Raw genomic sequence first — 12,163 nt, 5'->3', positions numbered from 1 at the left:
CATTTAACTGATCGCAAAAAAAATTTATATTATAAGCATTTACATAGGTTTTATTATGTCAGGAACTTGCCTAAACCCTGAACATATGTAATTCAAAGACAACTCCTTGACTATTATCTCCATGTTACTGATAAGGAATTCAGGCATAGAAGGGTCATATCGCTTCCCCAAGGTCATACCGCCAGCTAATTGAATCCAACAGTTCATTTGGAAAAAAAGGACCCCAAAATTGACATCATGCTCAAATGAGGTTAATCCCAGAAGCGCAAAATTAGTTACACTCCATGAAACTCATCAATGCCATTTATCTTATTAGTAGAGTGGAAAAAAGTTATATCATTATTTAAATGAGGCAAAGAGATTTTAATAAAGTTCAGGACCTATTTATCTTTTTCAAAAATCTTAGCAAACTAAGGCTAGAAGAGAACTCCCTCTCACTGGTAAACCTTATATACCAAAATCTTATAGCAAACACTACAGTTAGTGGAAAAACACAGATAGCATACCCTCCAAATTATAGAACCATACCCAATAAATGACAACTGATTGATACAGTACTAGAAGTCCTACCAATACTAAAAGGAAAGAAAAATAATTAAGAAAAAGAGAAAAATGATCACTATTTGCACTAGATGTTACCATCTCCTAATAAAACCACAGAATTATCACCAAATGAAGCAATTAGAAATAAGAAAGTTCAGAAATTTACCTGAAAATAACAACTTAAAAAATCAATAGCACTAACTTACCCCAGCAATAACCAACTAGAAAACATTACAATAGCAAAAAAAAGAAAAGGAAAAAAGCTATAAAATATCTAGTAATGAATTTAACCAAGGACACACAACATGAACACATAAGAACACACGGTATGGAGAAAACGTAAAAACCCTAATAAAGGGTATACTAGTTGATTTACAAAATTAAATAGACATTTTATTCTCTTAGGTAAGATGACTTAACATTACAAAGATATTCACTATTCCTAATTATTCTATAAATTCAATGTAATACCAATCACATTTCTAGTTGGATTTTTAAAGAATTAAATAAATTAATTTTATTATTTAATAGGAAGCCAAACTTTAAAACGATGAAAAAAAGAAGGGCAAGCTGCCAGATATAAATACATACTTTTAACTCATAATAATAAAAGAAAGATATTGTCATAAGAACAATCATATGGACCAAAAAAACACAATAGAAAGCTCAGGGATAAACCATGTAGAGGGGACACTTTTATATAAGATAAGGATAGCATCACAAATTCATGAGGAAACAATGAATTATTTAGTAAAATGGTTTGCAAAAAGTGAATCCCAGCTTAACCCTACACACCAAAGGAATCTACGAAGGAGTAAATATCTAAAGGTGAAGAATAAAACTAGAAAGCTGATAGAATAAAATGTGGAATAGCTACAGATCTGAGGCGAAGGAAGGATTGTTTAAACAAAACTTTGAAAGCACAAACAAAGAAAAAGGAGTAATTAAGTTGCTTACGTCAAAGTGAAGAATTTCTGGTCAATAAAAGATACTATGGATAAAGTTAATATATAGCTGACAGAATGGAAGAAGATATTTGCAAAGTGTAAAACCAACCAGGGATTAATGTTTAGAATATACAAGAAACACCTACAAATGTATAGTGAAAGGCAACAACCCAAATAGAAAAATCAGTCGGAAATATGAATATCCAATATAGAAGAAACTCAAGATGCTGACAAACAGATGACAAATCAAAACACTGGCAATTACAGAAATACAAGTTAAGTGATTGTAGGCTGGCAAAAATTGGAAAGCTGAATAATGCTAACTATCGGCAGAGATGTTGTTAAATATGAATCTTTGTCCACTGCTGGTGAAAATACGGACCAGTGCAAACTTCCTGGAGAGCAACTGGGCACTAGTCAAAATAAATGCATGTCCCATATGACCCAGAAATACTGTACCTGGGTGTATGTCCAAAAGACATTCTCACAAAGTCCCTGAAGACACGGACAGAGTTGTTCATGACAACCCTAGAAATGATGCCAGAGTTTCCCACAGGACGTGTGACCAACAGAGAAGGCAGCTGGGCTTGAGCTATCTTGGCAGGACCCCACTCAAGAGCTCAGTTCACCTGTGACAGAATCCCACCAATAAGAGGCTAAAAGATGGCTTCTTTTGGCCAGAGTCAAGGGGGAGTGGAAAGAGAAGGGCCAGACTGGAGCTTACAGTGCAGGGAAATGTGCAGTGTCATCCTCCAAAGCCTCCCCCTCAAACCTATATGTGTGTCCCATGAGGAGTCAGTGTTCGGTCACCCACCATGGAAAGGACATTGATTGTAAATTACTGTTAGTCAGAAAAGCAGCAAAAGAAGGACATCACTGCTGACCAATTAAGGTAACTACCTCCTCTCCCTCTTCCTCCTCCTCCTTTAATGAAATGGAGAAACTGAACTTTAAGGAGAGTTTGGAGAGGAGGTATCTCAGAGCTATATCATACCCACCATCCTTGAAGCAACCAGGGCCAAGATAAAGTCCCCCTTAGGGAGGGGAGAAAATGAGGCAGTTGAAAGAGAGTCTTTAAAATGCTTTTCAGCTTTACAGTGTCCTTTCTCTACAGACCCTATGGTCTGAACATTGTTTCTCACCGCTCCCCAAAAATTAATATGTTGAAATCCGAACACCACAGGCAATGGTATTAAGAGGTGGGATCTTTGGGAGGTGATTAGGTCTTGAGTGCAGAGCGCTCATAAATAGGTCACAAGGGCAGAGACCTCATAAATAGGTTTAGTGCCTTTAGAAAAGAGTCCCCAGAGAGCTTGCTTGTCCCTTCCATCACGTGAGGTTACAAGAAGTCTGGCCTTCACCCAACCATGTGGGCACCCTGATCCCAGACTTCCAGCCTCCAGAATTACCAGGAAAAAATTTCTGTTGTTTATAAGCTACCACCTAATCTGTAGTGTTTTGTTATAGCAGCCCAAACAGACTAAGACAGACCCCAAAGGAAAAGGGAAGTCAGGGCCAAAATATAGCTGAAGCTGCCTCAACAAGATGCTAGAAATAGGAATTAGTTTAATTTTTCTTTATTTATATCCTACATAATTACAAAAATCATTTAAGCAGAACCGAAACTATTTAACTTTGTTCTGCTGCCCAACATTTCAAATGACACCCCCCAACCTGCAACTGGAGAATCAGCATCATTGTATAGAGGGTACACTCAGGCCAACAACCTGAGCTGGCCGGTCCAATAACGTGTTCAATCACAGTGGCTCCCAAAAGATGGGAATGAAAGCATTTTATCAGACCACAGCACACAAGTTTGCCTCCTATCGTGGCTGGACCTCGTCTCTCTAAAAGGACTAGGATGAAGAGGAGAATGACAAGCAAGACTGTAAGTTCCTCAAATGTCTTCCACTTGCAGGTCCTAGAGGACACAATTATTGATCTCAGAGCTTGAAATGGAAATCGATGGTTTTTAAATGCTAGAGAAAATAAGGGAATTAAAATAAGGAAAAAAATCTTGTAAAAAGTATAAGCCATTAAATAATGGAAAATGTTCATTTTCATCATCTATACCTGTGTGCTCAAAGACAAAATGAGTTGCAACCAAAAAGAGTCAGTCTTATTTCTTCAGAATAGGCTTCATGTTTCACAAAAGCCATGAGTTACTGTTTTCAAGTCTCAAAAAATCTCTTTAACACCTAGACTGCAACAAAATTGAGCATGTGTTTTTGAACCCTAATTAGTTCTTGGTTACATATACCCAGCTATGGGTTGTCAGACTGCTTGATTTGGGACCTGATATCAAAATATCACTTCCTATTACCTTGATTGTGTACCAGATGTTCCAGCTTTAGATGCCCTTGGGAGTTGGTTATTAATGTCGTTGTTATTACTGAATGCAAAAGAATAACCTAATATCTTTAAATATTAAGTTTTGCCCTGAAATAAGATAAGCATATGCAAGTATGGTGATTTGGGGCTGAGAAATTAAACAAAGTAATAGAGAAGTAAAGGAAAGATGTCCCTGATACAGTCAATTGTTAATGAACCCATGGATGGCATAGTTGCTTCTCCTATGAACAAGTAAGATTTCACAACATAACAATAAATATCAGGTCAGTTCACTGCTTTTGCTTTCATTAGAACCCCCACATCATGGAGGAACATTTTCTTGTTAATGCTAAAGCTCTCAAAAGCAGGACTGGGTATAAAATCTCTTCCACTTCTTAGTATTACTAATGAAGTTGGTTGTCATTTTATTTATTATACTCGTTCAGTTTTATATTAGAAAGAGAAAATGACATTTAAGAGATTAATTGAGTTCAGGGCAAAAGATATCTTATATCTGATGTTTTTGAAGGTCTAAATAGAAATAAAAATGTCTGTCAAACCATGTTTCTGAATTTTTATAAGACTATAATTATACACATAGTTAATAACCCCATTAGGCAGGATGCGTCAGAAAACATTGAAGACTTAGATTATTATGATTAGCATAATAATTAGGTCGTTCATCAGGAAAAACTATGAATAATTCATTTGAATTAAGTAACTGATATAACAGCAAATCAACCATCAGTGCCAGAGCCTAGTAAGTCACCAGTAAAACTAACTTCTGTACAAGATAATAAATTAAAAATTTGTTCCATTACTAAAAAAATCACCAAAAATTTTTCCTGGACTTTGCATGTTCGCCAGTTAGTAGGTATTGCCCAGGTATGTGAAACACTTTGCTGCTGCATAATTTGAAAACTAGAAAGAAGTATTAGATATTAAAGATATGAGAGGAAAATGTGCCTCTCTTCCAGAGAATAAATGTTACCATTGTATTGCTTTCCTTCTGGCTATGCCAGGTGACTAACCTTTGGAATTAAGTGTAGAAATATATATTATACAGGGAAGAAACAGTCCACGGAGAAAACAGGGGGCTGAAACCAACTATTCCAGTCCATAAATGCTGGTATAAATTATTCTGAAAAAGAACAAAAGATTCTGTCTCCACATCCAGTTTATAAAGCCTGTTAAGACCCTGGGATTCAGAACAATCTATTATTAAATATTCTGCTTCTTCTTCTGGTTTACCCAGAAGGAAAACAGCCCAAGAGGTAGAATCATTTTTCGGACGAGAGATAAAGATCAATTTAAAGATTTTAATAAGTGATCAATATTAAGATGCAGGGATACATAACACATGAAAGCCTATCTAACTTATGAAAGTTTTAATTTTAGGATGCAATACCCTTTAAATCAAAGTGTGTTTCAATTTATTTTCTTATAATCTATAAGATTATAGATCGTCAAGTAGACTCCAGAATTTGGAAAGACCAAATAAAGCCTTATTTTAGTGTAAGCGTAACTAAAAGCCTTAGGGAATATGATGAAGTTCATTGGAACATGGGAACTTGGGGACTGTTTTCTGTGCTGAGCAGAGGACAGGTCAGATGAATAACCATTTTGCTCCAATACAAACTGCCTGACCCATCCCCTAATTAACCCTCTGGCCATAGCCCTGACCTCAGAAATGCCACTGCTGTAATACTCAATGGGGTTTAGAGTGGCGATGACCACTGACAAGTAATCCAGTAGTTTGCCAAGAAACACTGCAGTTGAACATCAGCCAAGAAACATCAGCCAAGAAACACTGCAGTTGAACATCTGCATCCCACCAATCTTCAGGACCGTCAAGACACAAACCCGGGAGCCATCTTTGACTCCTTCCTCTAAACTTCCTGTCCAACTGGCCTGCCTGTACTATGTATTCGATCTACAAACATCTTTCCACGCTCTCCACAGTCACGGCTGTCATCGGCACTACTTTCATTCATGCACTAATCATCTCTTAGTTGTAATAAAATAGTCTCCTGTTGGCTTTTGTGCCCTCCTATGTGCCCCGCTCCAACACAAGTCTGATCACAGCAATCTATTCCTTAAAGTATTTCAATTATTCCTAATTTCTTTGCTTACATTTGGTGACTACTAACTTTGCCAGCACTTGCCTTACCAACCCTATAGTTGACTCAATTCTTGCAGAGCTTAGAACATGTCATGCTCTCATCTCTGAATCTATACGCATATATCCTGGGTTCAGTCAAATTGAGTATTTCTTCCCTGTAGCTACTACTTCAAGGCTAGATAGCATTTGATTGTAATTCATACTTAAACAGAAGTCCCGAGATTCTATGGTACCAGGGCTGGTCTTGTTTACCCCATCTCCTAATTTCCTGTTATCTACAGTGCTAGCTATTCACAACAATGAATTTTGTTCCTCTGAATAAAGGTAAGGGAGATTCACCCACCCAGATCAGCACAGAACCCAGGCTAGTATAAGATGAGATGACTTAGCACTAAGAGTAAACCAGATAGGGATTTTCTGAAATCAGCAGGTAGGCCTCCCTAAAAATAAATGGACCATTGTCCTAAAGGAAATGCCCAATACTTTCTATTACTTCACTCAGGAACAAAATTAAGATCCCATAGTGACTTTCATTTCTTACATTTTTATAACTCCTTGGGGCAATTAAGGACAGATTTTTCCCTAGCCTATTACTCATAAATACTCGTAAAAGAGGAAGCTAGCATAATTTTCCCCAAGAAAAGGAATTTTTAACAAATGACCTCAAATACCGAATAACTCACTTTCTGCACTAGAGTGACTTAAGTGATCAATTTCCCAGAAGGAACCCACTGGCCTAGCTTGTGCAAAAGGAAGCATCAATATTAAGAACTCATGTTAATTTGTGTGTGTGTGATAAAAGTATTATATTATTAATCAGAAAGTTTTTATGCATTAAAGATAACTACAGTGTTTACAGATGAAATTATATATGCCTGGGGTTTGCTTTAAAATAATGCAATGGGGGAGGGGGCAAACATAAACAAAATAAGATTGGCCATAAGCTTGATTATTTTTAAGCTAAGTGATTAAAACACGACAGTTAATTATACTAGTCTCTTCTTCTGCATAAGTTTTTTAAAATTATAACAAAAATCTTTCTAAAAAAATGAATTTTTATAGCCAGTTGATCCTACTTGTTCCTATAAAAGGAGAAAACGATTACAAGGAGTGCCAAGAGTGGTTCAGGGCTCCTTTGGGAGATTTTTCTGAGGTTTCCTTTAACATGACTCCACTCTCTCTACTTGAAATCATCACCTCTCCCCCCGCTGCCCCAACCACCTTCCCTAACTCCTTTTTATTCCTCAAGGCTTAGTTTAGGCATGGCCCTCTTGGAAAGCCTGATCTTACGTTTTCCTCCTTCCCAAGTCAGGGTAAAGTGTCCCTAATACATGCTTTCATAGCATCCCATGTTTCTTTTATTGGGGCTCTTATTACACTAAATTGTACCTATTTGCTTACTTGTCTGTCTCCTCCACCAGAATCTACAACAGAATCCAAACTTTCTGAAGATAGGAAACATCTAATTTATCTTAGGAAAGGATCTTAAAACACACACTATTTGCTTTATTTTTATACCATTTTTCTCCCACTGTTCTCTGGATTTAATCACTTGCCTGATGATCTTTCTTACTTTGAGAATCTATCATCACGTGGAGAGACCAGGAATGAAAAATTTTATTTCGAATCCAGCAAGTCCTTAATCTTTTGTTTCCTCTAAATTATGCTTGAAAAATGAACTGCTTCTTTTTTTAAATCATCTCCCTCTATTTGTATTTTATGAAAGGTAATGAGATGACGGAAGTTGGCATTGTCACAGTTCTGCCTGGAAATCTTAGCTAGATCACGGGGTTCATCAGTTGTATTTGCTATTTTCCATATTACTGCAGGGTACAGTGCTAATAAACTTTCTTCTATTATATGACAAGTGTCTCTTTTCTTACAACTTCCAATAACATTTTCTCTCTAATCTCTCACCAACAGGCTATTTGAGGCCCTTTTAGCTACTGCTAACGTGGTCCTCATGGCTCTTAAGATTTTATTAACATCTCCCCGAGTTTACCCACCATCAAGTCCACGTTTCTCTGTTTTTTTATGGCAGTGTCCCATTTCCAAATACCCAAATGTGTTCTTGTTACCTATCATTTCGTAACAACTCACCCTAAAACAGTGGACCTTCTTTGATGAGAACTGATGAAAGTTAAATCACATCCTCAGTTCATAGCATATCACCATCATTTGTCCTAGTGAGGCTTTCTCTTATTTATATTACTTACTAATTTATTTACTTATTTATTTTTATCCCCCTCTTAGTACTCTACCTGTGCTCCCAGGCAACTCTTATAATGTGCTTATACTAACACAATGAGCTCAATCATCAATCAGGCTCACAAAACCCATGTCTTACCAAGCACCAAGCTTTACTAATGTTTAGTCAAGTTTACACCAAGGAGCCGCATCATAAATCCCTTTTTCACATTAGGATGCATTTTGGGTTCAGAGCAAGAAGCACAATGGGCAATACAAAATGGCACAAGGAAGCCCTTTACTTCTGTGCTTCTCTCAATCTTTATACTTTCTGGTTATGTAGTAAGAAGGTCTATGTGATTAACTTCCATTATCCAGCCCAGCTATGGCTCATAAAGCCATGAACTGAAGACTAGTTTATAATAAATAATCCAGACAGACGAGGTACATCCTGCTATAAAAATTCCTTAGGTAAGAAATCAGAACATGGCACCTCCTGGAAGATTTTCAGTTACCTTCCAATTAGTAAATTCCATCAATTTGCTAACAAAGGGGTCTGGGTAAGGTCAGAGCTACCTCAGGCAAGGAGAGAGGAACCAAGTTTTAGACCTGTTTATTAATCCTTTACTGGTGTTTACAGTTTATCTCTTATTTTGATGCATTTTCGAAGCATGTGTATTGTTTTGTAAGCATGTACAAACGTATATACGTTTGTATTCAATATTTATTTGTGTTGCATATTTACATCAAAATTCTGTTTCTTACTGGTTTCTTTTAGTCCTGTGTCTTAGGATCCATCCACATTGCTACGTGAACACCTAATCCATTGCTTCTAACTGCTGCATACTATTCCATTTGGTTTATCCCCTCTCCTAATGATGGACAGCCAGCTTGTCTCACTTCCTTAGTGGCAGAAATAATGCTGCAGTCAATATTTTTAGATATGAGAACCTCATTAGGATATTTAATCCAGCGCATTACTCTTGGGCCATGTGGAACAAATATACTTAGTTTATTAAATACCGCCACCTCCAAAGTAAATACACTCAGATTATACTCCCACCAGGGCATGAAGATCCCTATATCCCCACATTCCTGCCAACATATGCCATTATCCAACTGACTGGGGGTAATAATTACAACAGAGATGACGCATTTTGTTTGGGATCCTCTAATTACCAGCTATGAGGAGTACTTTGACATACACTGTTACCTTGACCATACTTGTTACCTTTTGGAATTTCCTCTTCTCTAAATTGTGTATTCATACCCCTTATGCATCTTGCAAATTGTAGTTAAAATGGCACATTCCCAACTCATTTCCTCTCAACTGGATTCAAACTGTCCATGGACGCTCGAATATGACACAAAAGGGAAGTGTAATGAAGGGGCAGTCAGAGTGGCAAGAGCTAGTGGTCCTCACTAATTGCAATAAAAATAACTTAGTCTTGCAAATTTCACTAAAACATACAACAGTGTGAGTATCTTGGGAGGGCCCCTCCCAAAGCAAGTAAGGAGCCCTGAAGCCTAAGCTTTGTTTGCTTCACAATAAATCCACCTGGGGTCCCATGTATACATGGGTCCAATCTGAGCCCTCTATTTGGTTCTACTGATTTACTGGTCTGTTCTTGCACCACACTAGGGCAACACTAGGTTTATAACTATGTCTTTGTTTGCTAGAATTTTATCAATAAGCAAGTATTAATTTATTTTATGTTTTTAAAATATCACTGAAAATTTCTTAGAATCCCAGATAACATTTCCACATTTTCTTTTTTATTCAAATTGTATCTACCCCCATCACCCACCACCTACCCCCTCACTGCCTAACGGAATCCTCTGACCAACAGGAGTTCCCACCTTTAGAATATGTCACTCATCTCCATGTTCCTAGGGATATTATTCCCTGTAGTTTTCATTATTTTTTATCAGTGGTAGTATGTAGCTAATAAGACATTGCTCAGAAACACTCAGTCTATCCCCTTTCAGATTAATGAATTAACTCATGCATCCATTTATTCAGTAAATAGTTCTTAAGTGCCTACAATATGTTTAAATGTTATGAATTCAACAACAACAAAAAGCACACGTTAACCCTCATGGAGTTTAATTCTTACCATAAATCATTTCCTTTACCAAGAAGAAAATAGAGAGTATATGGGGGATACATAAGTAGTTTCTTCCTTCCTCTTACAGTGTATTCAATAAAGTTATTAATAATAATATGCCTCTTTCTGATATCCACGACTGTAAATTTCTAGACACTGCAATGCATCAGCGGTGGTTTCTGCAAAAACAAAGACTTTGTTCCCTTTTCCATAGGTCAGCTCACCGCGCTATACCACTACAGCTGTATATACAGTGTATATCAAAGTCATGCAAAATGTTGAGTGTTCTTTTTAATGCCCTCAATAAATGCAGTGCTGACTTAGATACTATCTTATTGGACTACAGTTCTTTCCCACTGTTCATGCCTGTTTCCCTCAGGACACTGGGAAGAGACATAATTTCATAAGCCATTCTCCTACTGAGGAAGATCAGCGTACCCTAAGGAAAAAAGAGCATATTTTCACAGTAAGGTGGAAAATGAGTGCATTTTTCTTTTGAACCAGTGGCGGTGGTGGTGGGAGTGATTGTTTTCCTAATGTAGAATTCATGACATCACTTATTTACAGACAAATTCAAGCATGTCAAGTTTGGCAGATTCTTTCCAGAGACTAGCTTATCTCTCTAGCCTCATTGTCTGCCTCTCCTGCACTGTAATTTGCACTTGGCAAAGTTCCCAAAATAGAATATGCTGTTTCATACATCAGCATTTTTAGTTTCACTGTGACTTCTACCTGGAATGTGTTTCCAGCAATTATTTCTTCACCTGCCTCCACCCCTCATGCAAAACACAGTCCCAGAAGTGTCTCTTCTCCAATCACATAATGCTCCTCTCCCCTGAGACCCGCATACCCTGAGCATCCCAGTATCGTAACACTTAAATTAGTCTTTCGAAATGATCTATTTACATACCTGTCCAGCCTACAAGTTTCTCAAGAGCACAGGACTGTGTCATTCTCCCCTTTATAGACCCAGCTACTACCCCAGTCCTTGCCATACAGCATGCAGTCAACAAATACTGAACAGAGCCCAACTCAACTAAAATATCAATAACTTTTTGGAACAGCGCTTTGAGCTTATGCAATCATAATTACCCCCAGAATGAACCCTGTGGGTAAACAAAATAGCCAGCTTCCAACACAAGAAACTTGAAGAGCAGGGAAGGCAAATAATCACTGGTGAACTTTGGTTAAATTCCCTCCTTACCCTTTTAATTAAAAATTTTTAAATGCCAATTAGTATACTGAGCATGGAGCACATTAGTAACTATTAACCCATTCCTTGATGATACAATATTATAATGCATGGCTTAGCAAAGTGGTTTTTAACTTGGCTCTTTGAGTTGGGGTGGGGATCATTTTGTGCTTATTTTTTGGTGCACATTTTAAGTTGTGATTTTTTTTTCCTCCAAATAAAGCATGAGCATAAAAATCGATAAATGAAACAGATAAAAGTGAGTGAGGTAGCTGAGGATGGATGGAGGGATGAGGGAAACTGAGACAGAGCCTTAGGATCCCTACTGCTCCTTGGAGCTCACGGTGACAACCATGTGTAGGCAGCAAGCAGTCTTTGAGTGAAGCACAAAAGAACTAAGCTTGCTGTGCACTGCCTCTCTTCCTTCATCCCTCCTCACTGCATGATCACTTATTTTAATTCTCTTTTTTTTTTTTTTTTTTGAGTTGGGCAAGTAGATTCTGAAACTACCAACTTCATCTGTATTCAGAAGGATCAAGTTTCCATTGCTTCTAGGATTCTGGGGTGACTCGAGAATGTTAAAGAGGTGGAAAGAAAAAAAATGGCAGTGGAGGGCGTTCTATCAGTGATATATAATTACCTGCCTCACATGCTTTATTATGCTTCATTATCTTTATTATTATTTAACATATATTGTATGAAAAGTGCTACAGAGCAGCATTGCTCAATTTTT

The 12,163-nt window shown here is 37.3% G+C and overlaps 1 protein-coding gene across 3 annotated transcripts in view; it reads right to left on the bottom strand.

Moving 5' to 3' along the window:
• Positions 1 to 12,163, bottom strand: part of GRXCR1 (glutaredoxin and cysteine rich domain containing 1) — a 313,882-nt gene that overhangs the window by 207,557 nt on the left and 94,162 nt on the right. The window lies entirely within an intron of this gene.

This window comes from Globicephala melas, chromosome 5 (genome assembly GCF_963455315.2).
Source record: "Globicephala melas chromosome 5, mGloMel1.2, whole genome shotgun sequence".
Taxonomy (NCBI): domain Eukaryota; kingdom Metazoa; phylum Chordata; class Mammalia; order Artiodactyla; family Delphinidae; genus Globicephala; species Globicephala melas.
Note: the sequence above shows the minus strand (reverse complement) of the source record. Positions and strands in the feature narration are given on the sequence as shown.